Below are 15,134 nucleotides of genomic sequence, written 5' to 3'. Positions count from 1 at the left end.
ATATTTGTGTCTGCAGATAATCTCAGTCTTTCATCTGTTTTATACCAGAAAATCCAGCTCAGGTGATTTCTAGAAAACCATGGTGAAGTGACTGTCTGATAATAGTGATCAGCAATTCAAAAGTCCCTTTGGAGTGTAACAACTGCTTTTCTGATTCACTCTCCTGAAAATACAGCTCTGCATGATCAGAAAGACACACAATAGTCATCATCCATTAGTCACCAGTTCAAATGTCTTATTTACAGTACAAAACCTTTTAAAATTATGTATCCGTTTTCTTTATTACATATTATATGGAATTTTATGGGAAGCTAGACCAGGAGAAACCAAAAACCTGCAATTTCTGAACATGTGTCACATTCAGAGAAGCAAGATGCCTGAAATTCTCACTTTTTATCTCCAGGCAGATACCAGAGTTAAGAGTCATGTAGGAGGAAGAAAAACTGGCAGAAGATCTAGATATGAAGATTGCCTAGTTCTGTGAATGAAGACAGAACTTGCATTCCTGAGTACAGGAAGACTCTCAGGTAACTTTCCACAGCTAGTATTTTTCAGTAGGCACTTAGACTGTTTTACTACTTTAGGATTTTCCCTGGAGAATGGAGGGTCTATGTTAAGTGCAGTTTTTCATTATTTCAGTATTTTTCATCTGCCTTCCCAAATCAATATTCAGCCAAATCCCTGCAAAGAGAGTCTGAAATTTTAACCAGACTTCCTGTAATTTTTCTCTGGTTGGAAATTTTTAGGTGTCTTAAGGAGGTAATCTTAAAGAGAGGGCAGGAGTTAAAATCGGCAATGTTTAGCCTGATTTACTTTTATTGTTACTTCTACAAAAATGTAAGCAAAAATAGGATACAGGAAGAAAGAACCAGCAGTTCTTGAAGATAAGTCTCTCTAATGCTTTCTTTCAAGGTGTTGGCAAAAGCCCAGGCCATTCTGTTTTATTATGAGATACTCAATTATTGGTGTTGAAAAACAACATTTAAACAAAATCATAAAAAAAATTTCTTCTTCCCAATTACCTGTTGGTTATGTATTAAACCACACAGTAGTTGAACACCTTTTCCATTTTACTGCAAAGGCTGGAGTCTTTTGTGTGGCAGAGAAAAAGAAAAAGTTTTGTGAAACTTTTGCTCATAGAAAGAGAAGCACTCTCTGCACTTTGAAGGGATTCTTGCAGTCCCTTATCCCTAAAATATTCTGACTTCTAGGACAGTTTGAGATGATAGCCCAAAATATATTAGTCTGTCTTTCCCTTAAGACTGGCCTTCCCAGAATCCTTCAATTTCTCCTCAAAAAATGTACATTTTAAGTGCTGTTTAAGCACTGCTTAATCTTATAAAATCATATCTCTCTTGGTAGGATGTAGTTAAGACAAATACCTTTATCCAAATTTCTTTCCAAGTTATCAAAAATCTGAGTAAATATAAAAATCTGTAAATGTATAGTGGAATTGGAGAATAGGTTGCACAATGGCTATATTGTATGTCCTTGTACTGAGATGCCATCAGAAAGCTGGTGGTAAATTTACTCTTACTACAAAGCAGAAGAAAGGAATCAAGACACACTCTATGAAAGCCAGTCAGCATAACTGGTTGTAAGTGCTGGCATTGCACAATGTAAATACAATTTTATTTAACCCATCAGTTTGTTCTCAGCTGTACAGCAAGAGGTTATGGAAAGGGTCCCAGGAGAGTCAGATATGCAGATATTCTCCTGCCTCTGAAATAGACATAATGACCATGCTGATGCTAAGAAGATTGAAGGGACCTTCTGAGGAGCTGTCTCTAGAAAAAAACCTGTCCTCTCATATGGGGATAGGTGGAGGGGGTCAGGAGCCAAGGCGTATGCAACTGTTATCTGAGATGGTATGGGTACACTACTTTGAGGTTAGGTATATTAGGGTTATCAGAAAGACTTCATTTGATCAGATTCTGACAAGTCTGGTTGAGTTGAACATGTCCTTGTTCATGGCATGAGGGGCTGGTCATGATGACTTTTAAAGATCCCTTCCGACCCAAATTATTTTATTATTCATTAAGCCAAATTCCTTCCCGAACTTGACTGAATTTATTGAGTAAACACTGATCCCTTCTCAGTAGGACAACTTATTCTGAATGTCAGGGAAAACTTCCTGATACCAGTTTCTAGACACTCTAGGTGACAGCAATATCTTTGGTTTCACTTCCAGCCCCATTATCCTATTTTCACACTAACAATTCTACTAGCAGTGAAACATCAGCTGACTCTTCATGAGACCTTAGCTCTTAATTTGGAGCAATTGTTTAGATGAAAACTTTACTGTGGAACAGAGAAAAAGACAGCTTTTTTTTTTAATGTTGCCTAACTAATACACCTTGTTGTTCATGACAGATTTGTGTTAAATGATCCATGTTGCTCTGGGCTTTTGTCAAAGCAATCATAAACATACAGGTAATGGAAACTGTCATTCATTCTGTATTGCAAAATGTAAACAAAGAGATTATTTACCTCAGATGTCTTCAAACACCCTTGTCTTGTATTACAAGAACTAGAGCATAGAAATGTGTGTGTTCAGAACAGTGTCCAAAGGCTTTTGTCTCCTTACCACGGCTGCACCTCAGGGAAACATTCCTAGTGAATGAACACCAACTGTGCAAGCTGTAGTATGACCCTCCTACAGGACCTTCTACCTTCTCACGCTTCAGTTTTTCAAGTCTTGACAAGTCTGTGGGTGATGTGCTTTGGTATTGGTGATTGTCCCACTTTGAGTGGCGGGGTTGGACCAGATGACTTTCAGAGGACTCTTCTGACATTTTTTTAAGTACTCTCTGACTATTACTTATCAGCACAATGGCAGCATTTGAGCAGAGAATGTGATATCCCAAGTAAAGCATACAGGCAATCAGAAAACTTTGTTCTTTGTTTAGGGGAAAAAATGTGGATGGAGTTGAGGCAATGAAGAGACTAGTTTTTAAAATAATGAACCAATTTGTGGGTAGATAAATAATTGTGGTCTGATGGCTAGGATCCAAGGACTGCTCACCTACACTATATCAGTAGACAATAAGTAAAATGAAGGAACAAAAGATTGCACTAACTTCTGACAGCCCCATTCTTGATCACTACATTTCTGTTACAGCTAGAGGAGCACTGTCAGAAGCTTTCTAGAATTATTATAGTGATTGGTGCCAGCACTATTTTAATTATTGCACTTGAGTCACAGGTGATTGAATTTTAAGAATTGAACTGCATCCATACCTTTCTATAACAACTTACCCTTTGCTCTGGTGACTAGAAAATTTCAGACTGGTCTGATCTCTCAGAACAAGAGAAACCACATTATTCCATATTATAACCTCACTGCAATGGGCTCAGACTTATGCCTTCTGTGGAGTCTGAAGGCAATTATGGAATATCTGTCATTTTTTCCCTTGGAATTCATAACCTGCACATCCCAATTTTTATGCCTAGTTGACAAATGCATTGTCTTATATGTGTGTGTTGCATAATACACACCTGGAGGTATATCTGCATCTGTAGAGGTATGTGACAAGATAATCATCTTAGCATGCAAACAGTTGACTTTTGACAAAATCCTGACCCTGACTTGACTGAGAAATGCTCATAAAGCCAGGAAAAATGAAACCTTTCTTTTTTCTTTCTTTCTTTTTCTGGGACCCTAATGTGTATTCTTTGGGCTTTTGGAAGCACTCTTCTAGCAGTTATTTCCATCAAGAAAGAAAGTCATTGTTCTTGTCTGTCCGTGGCCACTGATGTGCTCATTGTGTGGTACTCACCGTCAAGCATGAAAAGGCAGCAACCCCAGCATGTGTGTGGGGGTGTGCATAGACTTTCCACAACAGAACAGAATTTTGGTCCCTGCTTTAGGTTACCAGGGCAGAACAAATATTCTTAGTGAGAGAAGATGATGGTGCTCTGTGGCTGCTGTACTGTGTGGCTGCATAGGCTGGGGGCTAGGAAGAGCAAAAAAAACCCCCAATTTTTTCTCTTAAAAAGGTGAAAACCAGAGCTGATCCTCTCATGCAGAGGGCTGGGTCTCATTAACTCTGGTCTTTCAGGAGGCAAAGCATTGAGAACCAAGAAAACCACATCATAAGAATGACAGAGAAGTAGAGAAGGGACACATGCAGATCAGCCACAATAGCCCCAGCTGGCAGAGGCACTGCACCCTGCTTAGACAGGCTCTTGCTGGAGTTTAACAGCATTATCACTAAATGTTTATTTATAATATCTAGTTGAAGTTTCTCACTGTAGTACACATGCATTATTTCTCATTCCTTCCAAACAAGAAATTATTTCCTTTTCTTTGCAAAGGTTTCTTTTACTTGAAGACTGTTATGTTTCATATCAGTCTTCTCTTCTTTAAGTCTAACAATTTCAGCTTTTACATTTCTCTTCCAGTGTGGAAGTCTTGCAGCTGAGAGAGCACTTCTGGTGAACACAGCAAAGACATATGGGGTCTTCAGAATGCAGACAAGCAACCGATGTGTGGTGTCATCAAAATGAAGGATTGAAAGGAGACGTAAACATTGGAAGTAATACGTCAGACTTCTGAATAGAGTGATTACAGCAAGGTAAGACTGCAGTTATTAAGATCTGAGAAGAGCACTGTGAATAACTGGTGTGTGAAGGGCAACTGTCTAATTATGAGTTTTATTTTTCTGAGCCATATTAACTGAGGGACCATGAGGGTTTCTATGCATATTCTCCTTGCCTTTTTATGTTCTTTATTGAATATTGCTTTTTTATACATAGCAAGTATATGTTACTTTCCTTCCTTTCTCCCATCAGGAGAGAAAATATTTCTCTTCCAAATTCAGATCAACAGCACCAACAGTTTTGTTTTGTGGTTCTGTGTGTGTGTGTGTGTGTGTGTGTGTGTGTGTTTGGCTTCTTTGGTTGGTTTGGGTTATTTTCAAGACTTTTGAAGGAATTTGATTATAAAATAATGAGAGCAAACCTTATTTTGCATTGGTTATTCAAATAATCAGATTTAAATGGTTTTGAATTATGGAAAAGCCAGCTGGCATATCAACCATCCAATGATTAAGAGAGCTTATGAAGAGAATGCAGCCCAATGACTATTCCTGCTATCTGCTTCCAGAGGTCTTGCTGATCTTTTATTTGAAAACCCTGTCAGTTCAACTGTTTGCCTCGACACTCAAACATATCAGTAACATATATGGGTATTATTGTAATTTTATTTTTTACATGGAAAATCTTATCCCTAGATCAAGTGCTGAAGATCACCCTGTTTAACTGTGACCAAGATTTTTACCCGCCAAATGTTTGTTTGAGACACACCTGCACTTAGAAATTTATCTCCAGGAGATTTAAATATGTATCACCCATTTTCATCAGTTTACTTGGGACAAATAATATAGTGGTTTGCAGTGTTAACTGATATTATTATGCTACTGAACAACCATGTAAGTATGTTAATGTTTATCCATGCATGGAGGTAAAGGGTATACAGCTACTCCTACTTTAATCTTGCACAACTTTTTAGTGTTTTAAAATTTTTTTTCTTATAATCTTTCCCAAATTTTGTTGTTCAGATTGAAAAATCTGAAAATCTGTTTGATTTTCACTTGTTACTTTTTTCCAATTAAAACTAAGTTTATTTGGTATTTTCAAAGCGAGATCAAATGTACTGTGTTGCAGGTCACTGTTTTAGAAGATAAAGGATAAAAGACTGTAATGATGAATGCCTGCTACAAACTATCATATGACAAGACAGCATGCATCCAGCCCTCTAGGCTCCAGTGTGTTATATTCTGGGAAAATACTGCATTTCAAATACTGACTTAATGAAACTGAAACTTTTCTCTGTGGTACTGATATATGCTCTTTCCTGGCATCAGCTCCAGTACTTCTGTCTGTACTTTATGGATGATATTGAAGACTGGGAAGGGTCATAAGAATAACCAAAATAACTGAAATATGTTTATGTGGAGTACATTTCAAAGTTACCAGCTGCTCTTGGTTTCTCTTTATTCCTGTCTGTGTTCTACTTTGCAGAGCAAAGCTTGATGGCAGAAGTTGGTTCAATCTGTCTGGAGAAATGTTTAACAAGATTGTGGGGCTGGGGACTGAGTTTTCACAAATTCAAGCTGGAAAAAGGTGGCAATTTTTATTAGGGAAGACTCAAGTGATGGTGAGTTAAGATAGAAGAACAGAGGATGGATTCCTTATAAGTAAAAACATTGTTATATCATTAAAAACAGGGTTGGGTGCTTCATGGAGAAGTGTGCTTTAGCCCAAACATACATATCTAGTTTCAAGCGGTAACTAAGTCACACGTGAGTTCTGCACAAGGCTAGCCTAGAAAGCCATCTCTTGCCCATTACACCTAGGGAAGCTTTCCCCAGTCTAAAGGTTTCAGTAATTCCACTAAGAAGCTCTCATAAATCTGTGATATGAACAAGGAGGGTACAAATATTGTTCTGGGCACAGGTCTCCATGATACTACATCTGTATTGGGGTGCCTTATATATCTCTAAAAAGTCTCTTAAGTCAGTAACAAGCTGGATTTTCCAAAATTGCAGAAATTGTGGGATGTTGTAACACAAGGCAACACAATTGAACAGGCACTTCCCCCTTTGCTATACCTTCTTTTCCCACCACAAGTAGAAACAGAAGTAAATTTAAAAAAAATCCACCAGAGATTTGTTTTAAAGGACTGAGATAGAAAGATTCTCTTCAGTTTGCACCATGTTATTCTGTAAAAATATCAGCATTTGCATATTTCCTTCACATCTGCAACATGATCTGCTTATTCCTTTCCTGTACCACAAACATGTTGCCCTATTCTTCTAATAAAAATATGAGACTAAGAACCCCCCCTTATTTCTCTAATACCAAAGTCATATTTGCTGAAACACTGGAAGCTTCTACTTAGCCTCCCTAATAATGATCATACTTCATCAAGGTTAGTCTGTTCGATCAGCAGTACTCCCTTGTAATTTAGGTCTTCTGGGTAGAAAAATTATATTCTGATTCTTCTCTAGGAATTGCTCTCCTAAGAACAGTCACAACTAAAAATAATTGCCTGCATATCATACTTCTGTCACAGCTGCTTTTGTTGATAGTTTAACTTCTAAAGATAATGTATAACTGATCCACTTATGATTTTATTTGATAAGGTGTTGTTCTGCCTCAGGGTACAACCTTAACAAAGGTTATCTGCAAATTATTAAATCTTATAATCTTATTAATTGTGATTGGCTAATAAAGTCAATAAAGTCCATCATTCACAGGAGGATTTCTAAGTCGCTGACAACAAAGAAACATATTGGGAGGCAACTTCCAGTGAACTTTTGTTGGTTTTCTTCCATTTTGTTTAAATGGACAGTAGGTAACATAGTGCTATACCTCCAGAAAGCACAAAATCAGCAAATTTATCAAGAAAGTCACTTGCACTTTTGCATTTTTAATTGCAACAACACCACTTTTAGGCTTTACAGAAATTGAAGGAATCAGGTTCATGCTGTGGACTTGGTTGGAGTGTTGCTCTTCTCTTTGGATAGGTGAGTACTAATGATATAGGTCTTTAGGCGGACACTGTGGCCCAGTGATGTGGTCTGGTTTTCTTCTTCCAAAATGAACATCTAACTCCATTGTGGACTGCAGAGTCTCACTTTTGAGGCACAAATGAGAATGTGAAATGAACTAAAAGATAAGCCTAGGCAAAGCTGCTGATGCAGAACTACAGGACACTACTGTGACTCAAATTAGACCTAAAACTTTTATGAGGTCAAGTTGGTGTTAGTTTCAGTAGGTAATAAGCTAGGTTTGAAGTCCAGCTTATATCTTCCAATCCCCTTGCTGTCCATGACAAAGGGCAGTCACAACACACAGGTAGCTGTGCATAGGACAGGCCCATACTCTCGTTATGTATTTGTTAGAGTTGAACAACTGTTTTCATAGAATCATGGAATGGTTGAGTTGGAAGGGACCTTAAAGATCATCTAGTTACAGCCACCTTGCTGTAGTCAGGGACACCTTCCACTAGATCAAGTTGTTCAAATCTTCATCCAGCCTGCTCTTGAACACACCCAGGGACAGGGCATCACAGCTTTTCTTGGCATGCTGTTCTAGTGTCTCATCACCCCCATAATAAAAAACACCTTTATATCTAATCTAAATATACCCGCTTTCAGTTAAAAGACTTTGCCCCTTGTCCTATCACTACAGGCCCTATGGAAAAGTTTGTCCTCATCTTTCTTACAAGTCTCCTTTAAATACTGGGAGGTCCAATTCAGTCTCACTGGAGCCTTCACTTCTCCACACTGAATAATGCCAATGCTTTCAACCTGTCTTCACAGGAGAGATGCTCCAGCCCTCCAATCATGTTTGTGGCCCTCCTGAGGACTCAGTCCAAGAGGTTCATGTCCTCTCTGTGTTGGGGTCTCCAGTGCTCAATACAGCACTGCAAGTGGGGTCTCAGCAGAGCAGAGCAGAGCAGAGGGGCTGAATCCCCTCCCTCGCCCCTCTGGCCACGCTGCTTTTGATTCAGCCCAGGATACAATTGGCTTTCTGGGCTGCAAACACACACTGCCAGCTCATGCCCAGCTTCTCATCCACCAACACCCCCAAGTCCTCCTCAGGGCTGCTCTCAATCATTCCATGTCCAGCCTGTCTTTGGTTGGGATTGCCTCAAGCCAGGAGCAGGACCTTGCATTTGGTCTTGTGAACACATGACATTTTTAGAGGCCCACTTTTCAAGTCTGTCAAGTCTCTTTGATGGGAGTGGCTTCAGGCATCCCCTTGACAAGGGTTATTTCGTAGTATCATCAGTGAGCTGTGAGAGAGTTAAGGAGATACTTAAAAAAATATTTCCAAATGCATTCTATTCAAGTACTTAATTCCTTTTTCCATCTTCTTTAATCCTTTAATCAGTGTCAGTCTCAGGGTGAATCCAAACGCATACACTTTCATCTCTTTGAATACTTCACATATGCACTTTTTTCCATCCTTACGTAACCAAACAGCTCTTGACACCCAGACAGGCTAGAAGTGATTGCATACCACAACAGAAGAGGTAGAAATCAATGTATTTGACGTCAGTGATTGAAATGTCTCAGAAGAACTTCTCTGACCTTTGAGTCAGACATTTTTTGAAGTAGAAAGTGAAAGGTTGCATAGTGCAGGGATAAGGAATAGATGAAGGAAATTGTTTAAAATCGAGAAAGTTTTAAAAATTAAGGTAAAGGTCACTCAGCCTAAATACTCTCTTACCTTTTTTCAGAAGTCAAATATTGCTATGAAAAAATTCAAACTTGCTTGCTGAAGAAAGACCACAACGTGCCGTGCTGTACGTATAGTATTCAAGGATACACCTTCTTTTTATCTGAGCTAAGGCATTAAGTAAACAGAAAGCAATAAACTCAGCCAGACTTGCACAAAGCTGTATCCAGCAGGAAGCTCCAGAGACAGAAAATATTGTAGAGGTACTTATTTTTTTTATCTATTCCTTTTAGAAGACTAGTAGGATTCTTTTTTTTTTTTTATCTTCTCAGTGTTTTGTTAGTAAATGAAAACTTTTGTGTTTCCCATTTGTGTTTTAAAAGGCAATGAGTTCTGATTTATGTTTAATGATGCCATGGGCAATTGGATTTTCAAATGCTCTCCTCAGATGCAGGAATAATTTTGCAGTTGTTAGCATTTCCATGTGGTTTGCTAGTTTTCTTGTTATGTTGCCTTAATTGCAGGGGGGGAAAAAAGAGTGCAGAATTTAAGCCAGATACCCAGGATTAATTCCTATTATCTGGGAAATATTATGTGTAATATTATGTAAAGGAGATAGACAAATCACATAAGAAGCTAAATGTTTTTTAGATAATAGATTTAAAGTAGTAGTTTCAACAATGTTGATACTGTTTATAGATTCATTTGAACTTAATGATTTATTACATTCTATATTTTCTGTAATTTTGTTCTGTTGGCTTTGATCAAAAACCAGAACACAATCTTATTTACCTTCTTCAGTTTCTTCACTGGTATCTCAAACTCTTGGCCTCAAAACCCTAGAAAGCTTCTTAATACAAGAGAATTTTTTGCCCCTTCAAATTTCTGAATTTTTTATTCTATCAATGTGATGTATGACCCTATTTTTTTACTAGTGCAAGGACTCTTTATTCATGAAAACATACAGAAAATACAAAAGTGATCACAAGTTTCTTTTACTGTAATTTTTTTAAAGATTATTTCTAGAATACTCTTTCCTTTTGGATTCTTACATGCCAAGATCTGAAGCTGTTTGATAAGTCTTTCCACAATAAGAATCCTATACAGCTGAGCACTTTTACCTGTAGGATGAGTTCTACTACATTATTTTGGAAGCAGTAAATTGCTTTTTTTTTTCAGCTCTTGTAGCATTTGAATAGGGGTTGCAAAGTGACAGTACAAATTAATTAATAGATTCTTCTATTCCTTCTATTCCTTCTATTCCACACTCTGCTTTAATATTTTTTCTTAAATTTTTGCCTTCTGAAAGATATAAATAGTTCTAAATTTGAAGCAAATAAAACTGAAATGAAGGATCACCTTGTGGGTTTTTCCCCCTCCAGGCTTCACATATACTAGGAGTGCTTCACTAGTTAGAAATTCTAGTGAACAGTACTGGCAGCTTTTCTGAGTAAGCATGTAAATATGTAACAGAGACATGCTTTAGACATTTAGTCCTGCCTGTGTGGACAAAGCAAGAGATAGCTCTAACAGTGTTACCAAACTGTGACTGCACAAAGGGCTTCTGCCATCTTCCTGGAGACATTCCTCATTCTGCTCTCCCGTGGTGAGCGAGCCCTGGCTCACAGCTGGACACAGCCATGGTTAGCCACACTTGTACAACCCATGCCTTGGTTACACAACATGGTACCATGGCCTGTTTCTTAAATAAATGGTAAAAGGGCCATTAAAAGCCATGTTTGATTTGTACTACTACATTTAGGCTAAAATAGCATCTGAGGGGGGAGAAAATGCAGTGAAGAGTCAGTAATTAAAAAAATTATGATCTTTCCAGATTTCATTGCAAGGTTTCATGCAGAACTGCTTTTCTGAGGCTGCATTATTTATCTGAAATTTGAATGGTGCCAGTGCTACTTTTCTTTCTGGAAGAGTAGAAGTTGTGAGAAAATGGAAGTTTATTTGATTAAAATTATTATTTAATTTTAAATAGCATTGCTACTAATTAACATAGTTTAACATCTCTCATCTTTGAGGCCTTTTAAGAACACTGATATTATAAAACAATTCCACATGGTCAAAAAAAATCTATCTCATATCCAAAAATGTCATTGACATCTTTTATCTTTGAGGAAACAGGATTTTTCCCTTGGGATAACCATTGCTTCATGTACCGGAACTTGCCCTGGGGACTCTGTTTATTAAGTTTATTAAACTTTTTATTACATCTTAATTTCAGTGGAACATGGGCTTAGAAGAACAGCTATTGGCAGATCCTTTGGGACTCAGTCACTAATGTTCCCTTGTGGGTTTAGATGGATGTGGCCATGGTTGCTTAAACAGAGGGACCAACATTGCTTTTAGATGTAAAGTTTTCCCCTGATTTATAAAGCTTTTAAACTCTGATAGTATAAATTAATTATTTAGTTTATTTGTTCTTTTCTTCTCAGCCTTATTTGAGGTGAAATACATAGCCCTCACCAAAAATTTACTTCAGCAAATTCTGGAAGGTTTACCCAGAGAAAAATCATAGGCTAATGGATTAATGAAAAAAAATATTTGTTGTATGACTCCTCCAGTATTTTATTATAGGGTAAGCATTAATTTCAGCTATGCTGGATATTACCCTGAATTTGAAAAGTATGTTTCACAGAAACAGATTATCTTCTATATTTTAGACAAATGCAGAGTTCAATAGAAATTCAGAAGGCCAGGAAGGAGTATGAAATTGATTTTTCCTGGTTCCAGTAGTTTATAAAATGTGAGAAATGTATTTTTTCGGTGAGATGAAAACTGCTTCAAAGGGAATTTTTTCTGTACTAAATCAACTGAACATGTGTCTACAAGCAAATAGCAGAGGCAATACAGGTAATGACCAACACTGGTATTTGCTGGCAATGGAGTCACATGTCCTTGGAATTTCTGTAATGCACTAGTGCAACCAACATCCTTCTATGACATTTTCTTTGAGTTTCCTCCCAAATTTGCCCTAAACCAGGACAGCTGGTCATCTATATACGGTTCTTTGGCCAAGAATGTCTGTACTTTGACAGAATTTGATCTTTTGTGGGAGGCAGGAAAAAGGAATTTAATATTTTCTGCCAAGTGAGGATACTTTATTAAACTTGTGTGATCTGGAATTTTGATTAATACAAAGAATGAGCACATGAAAAAAATTGTTAGATGAAGCAACCTGATTCTGCAGCCCTCTAACAAGGTGTGTCTCTATATTTTCTACCCACACCTCATTTCACTGCGTTCTGTGTCTATCATCTCTGATCATAATAAGTGGCCCCTGAGGTAATGAGCTCTCTGTCTTGTTAGTAGTTGGTGGAGTAGCTCACCAGAAAGGCAGGCTTCAGCAGATAAGAAGACTTCTCTAGCAGACTCCATTGGAATCCTGAGGAAGGACAAATTTATGGCAGTTGAAATAGCAGTGTACCATCAAATTAGTGTCTGCAAAATAGTAGTCCTTTTGCCAAAACTCTTCACATTTCTTATGAGAGCTAATGGGATTTAGTAGAAAAAAACAAGTGTCATCACGCTGTGTTAAGCCCCATAGTGGCTTCATTGATTCACAGTCACTAAATTGAAATAACAGTCTGGGTTTGTATAGTTTAGCATGAAAATTTTGATAAATGTAGTTTTTGTAAAGAGGTAAGATGGGACATCTAAATTAAACAACAGGATGAACCACAGACTTAAAGAAAAGGAGACTGGAAAAGACCTCAAGATTTCATCTTGTGCATTCTGAAGCTCCATAAGAGAATCAACAGTACCTCAGAAATGAAAAAAGATCTAATTGTCTTTAGTGTTCATAAGATTTTCTTAATATTTAGCATAACCTTCAGTGTCATAGTTTGAACCCATCTCTTTATCCACTACAGATAAAAAAATATAATTCTTCCTTACCTCCCTAGAGGTAATTTGTGTTCTCATGTGTTTAGTTGTTCTTTAAACTGAGTAACCCCAATTCTTTCAAACCCTCTTTCTTGTGACTTTTCTTTTTTCCCAAGACAACTGACCACTTTCTCTGCTCTGCTCTGGACTCTTTCCAGTTGGTCTGCCTTCCCTTGGAACAGTTTTGCCTGAACAGGACACAGTGCTACTGGTTGCTGTGCTAGACAGAAATATAATAGGAGGCATTCCTTAATGTATCAACCAAATACACAATCAAAGAAGTTTCTTTTCTAATATGCAGTTTGCATTCTGGATATGATGAAACGCTACTTATTAGTGAATAACTTGTGTCTGACTGGTACCCCTCTTATCCCTTTTTGGCAGAATGGCTGCCACACTTTTATGAGCTATTATTCCACCTTAGAACCTGACACTTGTAAACACAACTGCATTGTAATGTGTTTTCTCCTACAGATAATTTGTCTTATTTGTCAAAAGCATTCTGAGTTTAATGTATCGTGCAATGAATTTACTGTTCACATGGGTTTATTGCTATCTGTGAGGTGGAAGGATTGTTCCTTTATCCAAATCATTAGTGACCTGCACCATTACTTGGCCCAGAATGGATGCAGCTAGAATCTTACTGATTATATTTTTTGAGTTTGATAGTGAATGATGAAAAACTAATCTTAGTCTATGGTTTTGGTGTTGGGTTATTTTGCTTAGATTTGTTTTCCTTGTTTGTTCCCTATCCTCAGGTAGTTTTTCACTCTTTCAGAAATAGTTTCACTTTAATATACTTTTGAAAATGTTATGAGTCAATGCTATAATGTCAATAACATTATTAAAATTAAAACATATTGTGTGACCTACTGCTTCTTTATTTGTAAGACTTATTGTAATGTTACAGAAATTAATAACCAACACACCAAAAAATACAAAGCAATGTAGCTCAATAATCTCCAGCCTTTTATGAATTATCTATATTTTCATTTTTCTAGTATTTTTTCCAGAATTGATCTCTTCTTCATTTCTTGATTGAAATGAGCACTGTGTTCACCACTTCACACATTTCTCACACAACTTCTGAGGGTTTTCAAACAAAGCAAACAGATCTGACCTTGCTTCTCTCCCTTGCCAAGGTACCTTAACACTCATGTCCTCGGGCTCAGGTGCCAGTCTGTGTAGCACTCCCTTCACCTCTTAAGCAGGCTAGGAAGGAGCCTCCTGTATCTGTGCAGGGGTGTAGGTTCCTGTGTTAGTCCAGGGACACTTGGTGCATCAACAACAACTAGAGAGTTCTCCTGGAGACATGCTGTAGTGTATATTTGAGGATGATGTGAACTGCTGTACATTCAAATTATTTTTGGTCCTGTTCTTTTCCTATTTTAGATGCATTCTTTATCTCTGAGTTTAAGTTTAGTTATTAGTCATGTAATTACAGTTCACCTTTTTATGAAAAATTATGGAAAATTTACATCAGCCTTCTGCAAGTGAACTATCACTAGGTTTTTCTTTTCCTTCCAGATTTGTTTTCTTGCTATCTCTTATATCCATTGCTTTTTGCAGTTAAATGTGTGCTTTATCCTTTATGACTTGGTTTCAGCATCTACTGCTATTCTTTCCTACTTGTCCTTAGGAGTTTGACCTGGTTTCCACTTTCTGTACATTTTCTTCTTGTGTTTCAGGTCACTGGAGACTATGTTGCTTAGCCAAGTAGCCAAGTTGGTCTCTGACTATACTTCCTATCCTCCTACTGTGTAGGATTGTTTGTGTTTGTACCCTAAAGATAATTTCTTTAAGGAAGTGCCAACTCTACTGAATTCCTTCTGCTTTAGCCATGTTTCCCATGAGAACTTACCTTCCAGTTCCCAGAGTTTATTGGAGTCTTCTTGTATAGAGTTCTTTGGGTTTGAATTGATCTTGCTTCTTGTTCTCCATCTAAAAATAATGCATATTATCACAACACAGTTACTCTCAACCAAATTACCTTTGCCCTCATATTCCAGACCATCCCCTTTCTTGGTTGCTTAGCAGGCAGCCTC

General features: G+C 37.5%; 1 protein-coding gene and 1 long non-coding RNA gene across 3 annotated transcripts in view; one reads left to right on the top strand and one right to left on the bottom strand.

Moving 5' to 3' along the window:
* LOC135303182 (carbohydrate sulfotransferase 8-like) overlaps window positions 1–15,134 on the top strand; it is a 35,210-nt gene that overhangs the window by 1,153 nt on the left and 18,923 nt on the right. For both annotated transcript variants that reach the window (XM_064424665.1, XM_064424667.1), the window contains exons 2-5: window positions 404–527; window positions 4,405–4,577; window positions 6,025–6,160; window positions 9,254–9,455. The gene's annotated coding sequence lies outside the window, so the exon portion shown is untranslated. The remainder of the gene's footprint in view (window positions 1–403; window positions 528–4,404; window positions 4,578–6,024; window positions 6,161–9,253; window positions 9,456–15,134) is intronic.
* Window positions 6,332–15,076, bottom strand: LOC135303183 (uncharacterized). Its single transcript, XR_010364675.1, has 3 exons — window positions 14,951–15,076; window positions 12,534–12,589; window positions 6,332–8,806 (listed from the first exon to the last, which is right to left on the bottom strand). It is a non-coding gene; the product is annotated as an uncharacterized LOC135303183 (long non-coding RNA).

The sequence above is a fragment of the Passer domesticus genome, chromosome 6 (genome assembly GCF_036417665.1).
Source record: "Passer domesticus isolate bPasDom1 chromosome 6, bPasDom1.hap1, whole genome shotgun sequence".
Lineage (NCBI taxonomy): Eukaryota > Metazoa > Chordata > Aves > Passeriformes > Passeridae > Passer > Passer domesticus.
Note: the sequence above shows the minus strand (reverse complement) of the source record. Positions and strands in the feature narration are given on the sequence as shown.